General features: G+C 37.5%; 1 non-coding gene across 1 annotated transcript; it reads right to left on the bottom strand.

Annotated features, from left to right (window-relative positions):
* Positions 1-2,532: 2,532 nt before the first annotated feature.
* LOC115663827 (U6 spliceosomal RNA) lies at positions 2,533-2,635 on the bottom strand. Its single transcript, XR_004003498.1, has one exon. It is a non-coding gene; the product is annotated as a U6 spliceosomal RNA (small nuclear RNA).
* Positions 2,636-12,970: the final 10,335 nt, after the last annotated feature.

Here is a 12,970-nt window from a genome sequence, read left to right as displayed (position 1 = left end):
ATGATATGTACCATGGCTGATTTTCTTCAATGCTTGAGAGTTTTCGTCATACTTCGTTGTAGTACTGTTCTTAACACACTATCAAAATGGTCTTTGCATCTATTTCCTCATATTTCTTGCCTTAATTAGCGTAGATTTGTCTCGCACATATCATATGCTCAGCTACAAGCAACAACTGAACCACAACTTGTACAAGGCCTTGCAAAATATGATTACAATGTAAAGCATATATGTGACTATCTAAGAGGCATAATAAATAAAAAATTAAATTAGCCTTTTATTTGTCACTAATTATGACCCAACCTCGTTCATATGTGCTGAAAATATTGAGATCATACATCCAAGTTGGTAACAACCACGTCCAGGTGTCGTAACTCTCAACTTTGACAACTGCCTAAGCAATTGGGAACATCTAATTGTTTGCATCCCTTCCAACAACACACAAGACCCGACCTTGACAAATTCCCTTCAAGAAGAAACCATCTAAACCTTTCCTAAATCCACCAAGGAACCCTTTTTTACAAGTAGCAAAACAGATGTACATTCTCTCAAATAATGCCTTATATTGCATATAAAGCTTTTTAACCTTCAATATAATAGTACTCCTAGGATTTCTAACCTAAGCTCTTTTGTATAATCCCATAGTTTTGGATATTCCTTCTTATAGTTTCCTATCAACACTTGATAAATAAACAACCTAGCTCTTTTGCACTGAGTTATACTTACATCTAAGCCTAATTGCTCCTTGATAAGCTCCTTGAAAGCATTAGTTTTAATAGTTGGCATCGATCTTATTGTAGAAAGATAGTGATTTGTCAACCTTGAACTTGTCACCCTCCTATTTTTGAAGCTAAGCTAATGCCATAGGTATGTTATGAATAGTAGGTTTTCACATGAAATGATCCAGTATGAACATCAACAGATCCATAAATCTTCTAATAATAACTTTCATGGGCACATTTTGGTCTGACAAATTTTTTGTCATTCTTTATAAATTTATCTCTCTACGCTTAGACACCGAATATTTTTTTTAGAACATCTTTGAATTGCATACTACTATCAAATGTCATATATAGATTAAACACAAGCACAATACAATTAGAATCATATCTTGGACCTTCTAGTAAAATCGTCATCTTCTCCCAACTCCAAACTCTCATCTCCATCTGTTTTGTAGCACTCTATCTCGTAACTAGTTTCGGCATTAATTATATTATCTACGAATCCCACGAATGGTTCCCCTGTAATAAGATCCTTTGTGACCCTCCCACGGAACTTTGTCACATTCTTCCTTGCTTCTAAGTCATCGGGATTTAAATCGCTCAACCACCGTCTCATTACATAAACCAACATTAGCACGAGCTCCCTCACCGACCCCCTGACCAGCACCCTCACCTACACCCACATCGAAACTATCACCCTCACTGGCTTCAAAATTTTCTCCATATACCTCAAATAATCAATGCAAATACCGAAACCTAGATCAACAACACTATTCTCATTCCATATGTATGTCAACCCATCTTTTAGAGACTTTTCAGGAATCTTAAAACAAAACTTTTCGAACATACTATTTACACTATTCATGATGTCTCTGATGAAGCTTTCAAAGCTTATTCAACTGATATCAACTTTTACTATATCAAACTTCCCCCTAACATATTCAAGCATTGGGCAACGGGAAAAATTTTCACCATAGAAAAGGCAGACCTATGCTGACTTGTCACTTGTCTCGACCCTAGACAAAAAACGCAAGGTTCATTGAATAATCGCGCTCATTCATTGAATAATCTAAGGTACGTGACGGTATTTCATAGTTTGCGATGGGCGATGTTGAGGACTCGTGTCTCGGGGACTTAGACCTGTATGTTCAAGTAGGATCATTGATTCGGAATTGCGGAATCGGCAATTCATGAGCTTCAACGAGATTCAAATGCGCAATAAGTTTCTTGTGGCCCGTGATCGACAATGTCAAACTTCACTGAGGAAATCAATGCACAATCTCAATGGGATTGTATCCTCTTTTTTGGTAGTTTTTGTTGTACTTGTCTGCATAACATGGTGAAATCATAGGGTGCCACTGAGAGTCCACACCACTTAAATGTAAAGACAGTTTCGGGCGGCCTCGCGTATTTCCCAAGTGTATGCTGTCTCGAAACTTTTCCTTTCATCCTTTCGATGCAGAGACCAATGAAAACAGAGGATCTAGTTAATCAAGCTTAACTGTGGCAGCCTAATTTGATCAAGAAGAAGTTAGCAGATCTGGAGGTTATAGAGCTCTCATCTGCAGTAAGAACAACCCCATTTTCGGCCTCAGTAGTAAGAGACTTGACGTGAGAAACAAATTGTGATAAGTCCAATAATATGGTTGAGCTATCTATAAGAACAGTCCGAAACCAAAAAGAAAACTAAAAGACCAACGCTGCAACATGAGCCCTATTCGTCGCTGTCAATAAGAACAATAAAAAGACATAAGGACTAAAGACCAACACCACAACGTGAGAAAGGGCAAAAAAACATAGAGAAATAACAAAAAAATTGGATCATTTCTCGATTTGTGCATGTCATCCTTGAGCAAGGGCCATGTTAATCTTCTCTGTATCGTTCCAATTTTATCGGATATCTCCGAAGAGACACTCATTGGCTGGATGATAGCTGCATATGAAGGGTTCAGTTTTACGAGCGGCAATCGGGGTAGGACTTCACATTTATATTTCTTATGTGCATGTCGAGAGAAAACGATTTTCACGGAAATGTGGGATGTTGAGATCCGTTCTCAATATGTAGAAATTTCTTTACGTGAGTAGGTTTTAAAGAATGACACATATATACTTTTTTATGTTTAGTATGTAGATTTATTTCATAAATATGTTGATATTTCCACATTCTAAAACCGCTTGTGTGAAAAGAAAAAACCTTTACATTTGCGATGTATATAATATAAATTTGAAAAACATTCCAAGAGCTATGAATTGACTCGATTTATGTGGTCAAAATCACATACAAGCGAAAGCAAAACGCCCTCAAAATGTCGTAAAAGAGAAACTAGTTTCATGCATGCGTGTGGTTATTTTTCATTTCTTGTGCAATATCATAGTGAATTAATAATAAGATTTAATTGGATGAAGAAATAAAACATTTAATATAATTTTCTTTATTGCCACTATACAGATTTTTGTAGAAAGCAATCATGGAATAAACATTTTACTATTCTTTCAATAATTAAGGACAAATATTTATTCAAAACTTAGAAAAATGATATGAGAGAATGATGAGATTGATTGTCACATTTACTAAAACTTAGTGGACCGGTAGTTAACTCTTTTCGCTCTTTTATCATTATATACTTTTTCTCTAGATGGTTTCATTTGTTTGTCTTTCAAGTTAAATTGCAATACAACATTAAAGTAACGTGCAAATTAGGGCTAAATGGGATATTAAAAGCGAGAGAAAAGCAATATTTGCTTTTATATATATAAGTATTGATAGGTGTACTTGGAAAGTCCTAGTGATAAGCAAGCGCACGTGCAAAAATAGAATAGATATGTGAAAAAATACATAGAGAGTTTTTAGTGCGAGGGCAATGTACTTTTTAGCAAAAGTGTGTGTATAAGTGATGGATGGAGTTTATTTATAAATTTTGATTATTACTTTTTTTGTTGGTCATAGATTATTATTACTTTTTGACCGGTATAATTTAGAATAAGAAGTCGGACAAAGCAATTTTTCAATTATATTTCTAAATAGGTAGATGGAGTAGATATATGAAGATACTTTGTGAGTTTTACGCTAGTAATTTTCGTTAAGGTAAACCACCTTAAAAAATTGGAAATCGGCAGGAGTGAGCAAAGCGCCCTGATTTTCAGTCTAAAAGAAAAGCCCCGCCCGATGAGTGCATATCCCATCTTACCAAAATCAAAACACTCACCTAGGTTAGCCCCACCACCTCTTAAGTTTGTAGCTTTTTATTAGAGCTTCGGTTTTTTATTTCGATAATGCGTATTTAATGGGGAAATTACTAAAAAAGTCCTAAACTTATTACACTTGTATTAATTGAGTTCTAAGTTTTTTGACGATTATCAGTGTAGTCCATTCAATCAATTTTGGTTGGAAATTGCTGATGTGGATGTCGGTTGTCCCGTGTGGCACGATCGGCACTGACGCGAACGATTTTTAAATAATTTTTTTTGAATGTTTTTCTTTATTTTTCCCTTTTCTTTTTGCCAGTGGCCGGTTTCTAATCATTGTGGCCAGCGAGGGCCCCCCTCACTAGATCTGGCCGGGCCGACCCTTGCCCGAGACTTGGCGGCCTCACCAAGCCTTGCCCTCACCGGTCATACCCTGTGCCGCTAGCCGGCAACCGGCCAATGGTGAAAAGAAAAGGGAAAAATAAAGAAAATAATAAAACAAATTATTAAAAAATCGTAAACAATTGTCCACGGTCATATCATCAATTTACAAAGAAGATATCTGCAAACTAAAGACCAACGAATAACACGAGCGTGTACCATTTTCACCATCAATTTACAAAGAAGATATTGATGATACACGAGCGTGTATCATCAATAACACGATGTCAAACCACAAAAATGGTAATACCACACACGAGCGTGTACCATTTTTTTGTGCATACTTGGGAGACTAGATAAATTTGACCATCTTCGCTCTACACAAATAATAAAACTTGCTAAAAAAAATCAATTAGGACAAAAAATATTTAAGGGTTAATACCACGAAAAATTCCAAACTAGTACACCTGTGACAATTTTACCCCCAACTAATTTTTTGACCACCAAAAATCTCAAACTGGTACACCCGTGACAATTTTGCTCCGAACTAATTTTTTGACCACTAAAAATCCCAAACTGGTACATTTGTGACAAATTTTTTCTCCGTTAGTGTCCGTTAAATTGGATTAATATCACGAAAAATAACAAATTGGTAAATTTGTGACAAACAGAGGGGTAAAACCCTAAATTGGTAAACTCGTCAACTACCACGCATCATTAAACTTAGTAATTAGACAGTAAAATTTAACAGAAACTAACGGAGGATAAATTTGTCACAGGTGTACCAGTTTGGGGTTTTTGGTGGTATTAACCCAATATTTAATGCACGAATTAAAAGTGTAAAGTGATGAAAATACTATTATCTCTATAGACTGTCTTCAATGTTTTTTTTAAAGCTCCTGATAAACAGAATTTATTGATACAGTGGAGGTCTAACTTAGTTGCGTGAACTTGAAGTGCAAATTATTTACCCAATCAATCGATATATCAATTTTTTTGGTCAGAGTCAATATATGAATTAATTAATATAATTGAGGTGTCGTTCGCATGAAGTTACCTTCTTAACCCTCCTCTCTCTCTCTCTCTCTCTCTCTCTCTCTCTCTCTCTCGCACACCCAACGGTCACAAAGATTTTGAATCCTCACGCCTTTACAGACTCGCGTCACTTCATTGCGACTGATTCTGAAAATAGCAAAAGTGGCTTTTCATATTATCATCGAAGCCCTCCTCCCGTCGGCAACCAGGGCAGACATCGGCCCCGTTTGGTTCAGCTTTGGGAAGGGGCTTTCAGCCTCGAAAGCCCCTTCCCAAAATGCTGAACCGTTTGGTTCGGCTTTCCGAGTCCGGAAAGCCGAAAGCCAGCATTTGGAATGCCATTGGAATGCCGAAAGCCCAAAGCTGGTCCGGACCAGCTTTGGGCTTTCAGCATTTGTAGAATGCTGAAGCCTATTTTTCCTTCCCTAATTGCCCTCACTTAAATTTCAATTTTCCGGTTTTGCCCTGTTACTGTTCATCTTCTTCACCGTGAGGGTGGCCGGCGAAGGGCCGGCGAGGGCGGATCTGGCCGGTGACGGGCCGGCGAGGGTGGATCTAGCCGGCGACGGGCCGGCGAGGTCGCCTGACCCAGGCGACGGCCGCCTGGGGTCGGGCGACCGCCCAAGCACTGTCGCCTAGGTCGGCGGTCGCCTGGAGTCACACGACCCAGGCGGCGGTCGCCGACCCAGGCGGCGGGTCGCCGACCCAGGCGACGGCGCCCGGGCGGTCGCCCGACCCCAGGGCGGCCGTCGCCTAGGTCAGGCGACCTCGCCGCCGCGATTCGCCCTCGCCGGCCACCCTCACGGTGAAGAAGATGAACAGTAATAGGGGCAAAACCGGAATATTAAGAATAAAAATTGCCAAAGCCCTTTGCAAAAAAAAATTTACCAAACACTACTTAGGCCAAAGTAGCTTCACAAAATTTTTTTACCAAACACCACTTGCATTTCCCCAAGTAGCTTTCACCTAAAGGTATTTACATTCCCCCAAGTTGCATTTGAAAAGCCGAACCAAACGGGCCCATCATCAGAGAGCTTTTTGGAAGGCATCTATTATCGCGCTTTCCCGGTGCTTTCCTTGATGACTTCCCAAACCTCAACCATGAATAAAATCGTGATTTTCATAAAACAATGGTTGAGATTCATTGAGGTACCGAGAAAAGTACCATGTAGAAAAATCAAGTACATTGTAGAATTCACATACGCGACTCCTGTATTATATATCGGAAATACAACTAACCGTGACTCTTGCATTGTATATGGGAAATTCAACACGCGGATATTGGAAACAATTCATCCGATGTGACGATTTCTTGATGAGGTGTTTTATCATCCAAATGTGTTTCGACAGTTACCCGTTTGCCGTGAATTTAGCGAATTGTCGCCTCTAGTTTTGAGAAGTCTATTTGCAGGGAAGACGGAGTGATGATTTATTGCATTCACCATATAGTTCTGATTGGGCGCTTCTAGGGTCCCATAGGCGATATAAGGGGACACAGTCCCCTTTTTTGGCCGTAATTTTACTGAAGTCATCATAATTTACCTGACATTATCGTAAAGTACATTTGCATTTGCATATAGTAATTTTAATTTATGGATCGTAATTTATTTGTAATGGCCATAACTTGTTTACACTGATAACTAGTAATTTATCTTTATAGATGGTAAATTGACTATAGCGTCCGTAACATGAAAATACTGACACTTAGAAACTACTCAATAGCATAGTAAAATACCTCGAATTGTTGTAAGTTATGACACATATACTTAGTAATTCCCCTTAATAATTTTAATTTTACTCTAACTCTTTGTTAGTAACCATTTTTTTTGGTCATAAACGAGCTTTCCATTCATTAAGTATGGGCGCAATTACATGAAAAAGGGGCATCATAGCTAATGAGCTCTCAAAGTGGAAGTGAGGGTTTTGATACCCAGTTAAGTGGAAGATTATTACATCTACGGGCCTTTGTGGCCCAATACGCAAGTCTGTTTGCTCCTCTAGGACAATGGGGTATCTTCATGTTTGGAAAATGGGCCAAGAGAGATTTGCATTCTATGATAAGTGCCGAGACCTCTCAAGAGCGGATCACTTCTTCCGTGAAAGAGCTTATCAGACTTAATTTACTAAAGAGCATAGATCAGATCAGTTCGCATGGAGAAGTACTTGAGAGTTTGAAGACAAGCTAAGGTTTCAAATTATAGCGCTGAGTATACCCTTACTTGCCGCGCAAACCCATCGATCAGTTTTTCCTTAGAATCACGACAGACAACCATTTTAGCGTGTAGTAATTTACCTTTAAGTCTCGTAGGTTGAATATCATAGCTACATCCAAGCCCAATGACGGAGTTCATCGACAATGTTTTCGATTTCATCGAGGATCATTTATCCGGTGTTACTGTTATGTGAATAAAATGAAGTTTTTTAGCAATCCTTGATTATTTAATAAGACTGGTATACAAAGTTGATTTATTAAAGTGATTTGGCAGTCTGCAAGGGTGGACCACATTCAATACCTTAAAGAAACCCTGCCATGTCACTTTATTAGCAGATTTTTTAAATCAGTCACGAAAAATTTAGCATTTCTTATTGTTGTTTTAGCCGTCGTTTGAATCATTGTATGACTACTGATGGATTGTTGTAGCATTAGCGTGCAAGTTCGTATGGATGCACTCCTTTTTCGGGGGTCTGATAAGGAACCGGAAATGTCAATTTACTGTAAATAAATAGGGTCGTAATATTTAATCCATTTCTACTTAATTGATTGTAAGGAAGTTCGCCTTGCCATATCGCTGATGTTGAAAAAATTATATCAACCTATCTGAAAGTGTTAAAGACAAAAACAATAAAGTAAAATCTAGTGACGTTAGATTTAATACTAAGGCCGAAAAATCAACCTTTTCCATTGGAAAAGGTAAAATTGAACTTTCTTGTGGTGGGCAAATGAGGAGGAAATTGATAGAATTGCAGCGAGTGTGCAGGCAAAGAGAAGGAGGCTAGAGGCTGCCTAACTGCATTTCATGCACTAACAACTACATCCCATAGAAACGGTCATGGATCTTAGTATCGCCCTATGAGGGCGTAAAATTTTTGGAAACTCACCTGAAGTTGTAAACATCCTCGAACCAGACTTTGACTTGAGTGGCAAGATTGGCTTCCAAGTAGCTAGGCGGGCATTCGTCGTCAAAACAACCGTAGGACACGGCAGCGGAGCCATGACTAGTAGCCTCAACACGAGGTTCTGAACCCTGAAATGGCTCGCTCATTGATGATGTCTCCAACTGCAGCTCAATTTTGGATTCAGCTATTCACTCTTTACTAGACTTGTCAAAATGGATCATAGACCATTTCTTATCATATATTTAATAGGCTAAGTTGTTATATGGATTAGTTATTTACTAAATGGGTTATAAATGGGTTTAGAATGATAAAGACTAAAATAATACGAGTGGTAAACGGTTTCACAATCCAACCCACTTTTATGACTCTCTCTTCACTCTCTTTTGGCCTCACTTGATTTCACGCTCGCTTGCTCCGCGTTCTCACCACAATTTGAGTATGAATTTTCCAAATTTAGTTAAATATGAAAGTATTTTAGTAATATTAGTCAGATTTGGTTTGGGTTACTAGATTTGTATTGCATGAAAATGGGTCAAAACATGTGAAATTGATCAATTTAGATCAGACTATTTTCGACTCGACCTACCCGTCTGACGGGTCTTCGCTTTACCTCCTTTGCCAGTATGTTGAGACGTGAACGGTCGTGCCTGCGGTTGACTTTTCAAGTCAATGGGGAATCAACAATTGAGATGGCCGCCTCCCCGTGAAGGACTGCAATCATTGACCCGAATATTGTGGAAGTTGGCAATTGGGATTGAGAGTCTCTCCGTTTTCCCTTTATCATTCTCATTTGGAATTAAACACGAATGGTTCTCCTCAAAGTTTATATTGATAGAAAATGGTGCAACGAGATATACCCATATAACTCTATTCTCATCTTCACATGCATGTAATCGGGCCTTAGATGTGAAACGTGGGGTGGGCATATCAAGTTCATTGGATACTATATATTGATGCGCTAGCCTGCATTACCTGAATTTCTTCTTTTTTTTGGCTTTACCTGAATTTGAGTGAGGATAGAAAATGCAATACATAGAAAGTGTCCATTGTATATAACCCTTGCATTGGTGCAAGCAAAACGCACATTACGCAAAATTCAAAACAGTAGGAAGAAAAGAGAATCTTTAAACCTTTGCAGGGAGGGAAAATGAAGAGAGAAGTGAGAGAAGTGCGGCGCAGACGAAGGCGAAGAGGAAGTGGTTTGCGGCTGCACGAGCCTTGTCGAAGAATATGTCGACAGCTGCTCCCGTCCCAATACATATGATGCAATCTGCGAAATATCAAATAAAAATTTAGGTCATGGTTGAGGTTCTTCTCTGAGATTAATTGATTCACCTTACGCGTCGATGGTCCAAATCTGATTCATACTAAAGCCATTGTGTGTTAACCAATATATTTCCTTAGGTTAATGAATTTTAAATTTCTGCGTACCTTGTTGCCGAAGAAATCAAAGAGAGTGCTGCCGTCGCCGTTTATCAGTTGATTCCCTCAGCATGTACTTGCAAAATTCTCATTACCCTAGCAAAAAAATAATTTTTTTTCAAGAGCTGACTTAATCACAGTATGTTCTATTTCTAATTCAAGTAAAAGAAACTGTACATGTCCCTAAAATTATTAGTTGAAAATTGTGAATCCCAATTCTAAGTTAAGCCGTTACATCAAGCAAATATTATTGGTATACATTAGATTGGTCTGCTCGATTTATAAATATAGTACACGTTTTGAACTTTTCTAAATATCATTTTTATCGACTCAGGGAGAGAGAGGTATGTGTTCCTATCATGTTCCACTTTTTTGCTTACATCGACTTGACAAAGGCAATAATTGAGTAGTTGAGCATGATTTAATCAAATACATTGCAGAATTTATTTATACTTTTCACCGATGTGATGAACTATCTCTTGTACATTGGTTAGTTTTGTGGATTGTACATATGTACTACTTCTAATACCGAGTCTTTAAGAATTAAACATTGATTCCTGCCTTTCTTGAAAGGGAAGCCGTCTTGCTAAGAATTTGGTATAAATTATATTAGGTAGTCATTGTAATCCTCTATAAGATATTTGATAGAGAATTATAATAAAATTTTAAAGTGCGAATTTGATGTGAGTGAATCACATCCATTCTAGGAAATTAAATGTGTTCTCCCACGAACCACCATAACCAGATGGTCATGACAACCAGCGAGTTGTTCGATAGTTGTCTTCGATTGTCTGCAAAATTCAAAGTCTAAACTCACGGGCTGTTGTCCAAAATTCCTGATGTTGAGATACACTGTACGGTACCTTCTTGGTGATCCTATCTTAGATTCCTAATGTGTGGAGAAGTATCCTCTTAAAGTAAGTCAGAGTTCAAGTGTAACATTGCGAAATTTCCACATAGCGACAGGTGACAGACATTCTAGATTTGATTTATGATAATGGAAGATATTCACATGATAGAATAGAAGGTGTGGAGAATTAACTTGGGCTAGAATGTTTAACAGCATTGCAAGAATATGTATAGACTTTACTTGTACACGAACAGATAAATCACGAAATAAGCTGACATAAATTATGCCTTAATGTATATGATTAGTTCAGGTCTTAATGTATAATTAGCACAGTTAACAATATATAGCGGGTTTGCATTAGCTTGTTCCACTCGATTTATGAATATAGTGTGCGACGAACTTTTAAATGGCATTTGTATTGACTTAGATATGTGTGTGTGCGTGTGTGTGTGTGTGTTCTATATTATGAGTTAAATCATTTAATCGTCTCAATAAATAATTAGCACGCGTTGCATTATATTTCCAGTTTGCATTAGCTTGTTTGGCTCGATTTATAAAGATAGTATGTGTGATTGTGAACTTTTCAGATTCTTCATGGAGAGAGAGAGAGAGATATTATGGTCTGTGTTCCTATCGTATTCGGTTATTTTCTTATTGGCTTACATCGACATGTCAAAAGCAATAAATCAGTGGTTGAGCAAATTCAATCGTAAGAGAAGGAAATTTACAGTCACATATAGGAAAATACAGGATTAGTCTCGTTCAATCATAGTTGTTATATTAAGAGAGAATAAATTTCAACCATTGACAGATTTTAGAATGATAGTAACTTACAAACATTTAAGGGAATTTACTGACTATAAAATTCTCAATGTTGCTATTGATTCTAGAAAATTAAGAATTACTCACGATAGAGCCCTTAAGTTTGTGAACTGTAAAAGGAATGGTGTGACGATTGAGGGAAGATATTAAGCATAGAGAAAATAATTTGCAACGAATTCAGGTGGTTTACGATATTTCATGGAACTTGCGAACTCTAGGAAATTTAGCCTTATGAGACTTTAAGGTAAGTTACTGCATTTGAATAATGGTTACTATTACTAAGTTGTCATTCACAAGGGATAGTAGGAAATTTACAATTATTGAGGAAAACTATTTAGAAGAGGTACCATCCCTTGTAACAATATATGGTATTTTACTATGTTATGTTAAATTATTAAGTGTTAGCATTTGCAGATTACGAACTCTATAATGAAATTACGTCCATAAAGGTAAATTATTAGATATAAGTCAAAAACGAGTTAAAACACGACTATAGATGGAATTACGACTCATAAAGTTAAATTACTATATAAAGCATGACCAACCTTGAGATGATTTCAGATGAATTACAACGAATTTCAAGATCATTACAGTCTTACAGGGGACTTGTCCCATTTTTTTTTATCTGCGAGATGTACCTACATTTTAAACAAACTCTACCCACACTTGAACACGAATGGAGAAATCACAGATAAGGGTGACATAAATTATGCCTTGTTGTACATAATTAGTTACATCAAGCCTTAATAAATAATTAGAAAGCTTAACATTATATTGCCGATTTTAATTAGCTTGTTTTGCTCAAGTTTTAAATATAGTGCATGTCGAAATTCTCGAATAGCACCTCCATTGGCTCTTATATATATATATAAATGTGTTGAGTCGTTACATCAAGTCTTCGTGAATAATTAGCATGCTTAACATTATATCGCCAGTTCGCATTAGCTTGTTCTACTCGGTTGATAAAGATACGTGTGACTTTGAACTTTTCGAATGGTATCCTCGTTGACTTGGGGGGCTTACCTTCTATAATGATTAAGAATCATTCTATAACCAACACGCCTTCAAAACAATATTATGGAAATCACTGCTTTGATATTGTCCTGTTTTATGTTTCCTTTTCATTATAATGAGCCTTTGTGAAGATAGTAGGAGCGACTTTGATCTTTTCAAATAGAAACTTCGTTGACTTAGACTGAGACTCCGTCTTGGTCCGTGTTCCTACCGTGTCGACATGACAAAGGCACGAATCGAGTGGATGAGCATAATCCATCATGACAAAAGGAAACTCGATGGTCACGTATAGGAAAATACGGGATCGTTCCCATTCAATCTGAGCCGTTAGATAAGAGAGAATATAGTCCGATCCTCGGAAGATTTTAAATTGATAGTAACTTATGCACATTTAAGGAAGATGAGTGATTATAAAGAAACT

Source organism: Syzygium oleosum, unplaced genomic scaffold (assembly GCF_021117445.2).
Source record: "Syzygium oleosum isolate NSW1041296 unplaced genomic scaffold, Sole_v2.1 Sole_v2.02, whole genome shotgun sequence".
NCBI lineage: Eukaryota > Viridiplantae > Streptophyta > Magnoliopsida > Myrtales > Myrtaceae > Syzygium > Syzygium oleosum.
This window is presented reverse-complemented; position numbering and strand designations above follow the sequence as displayed.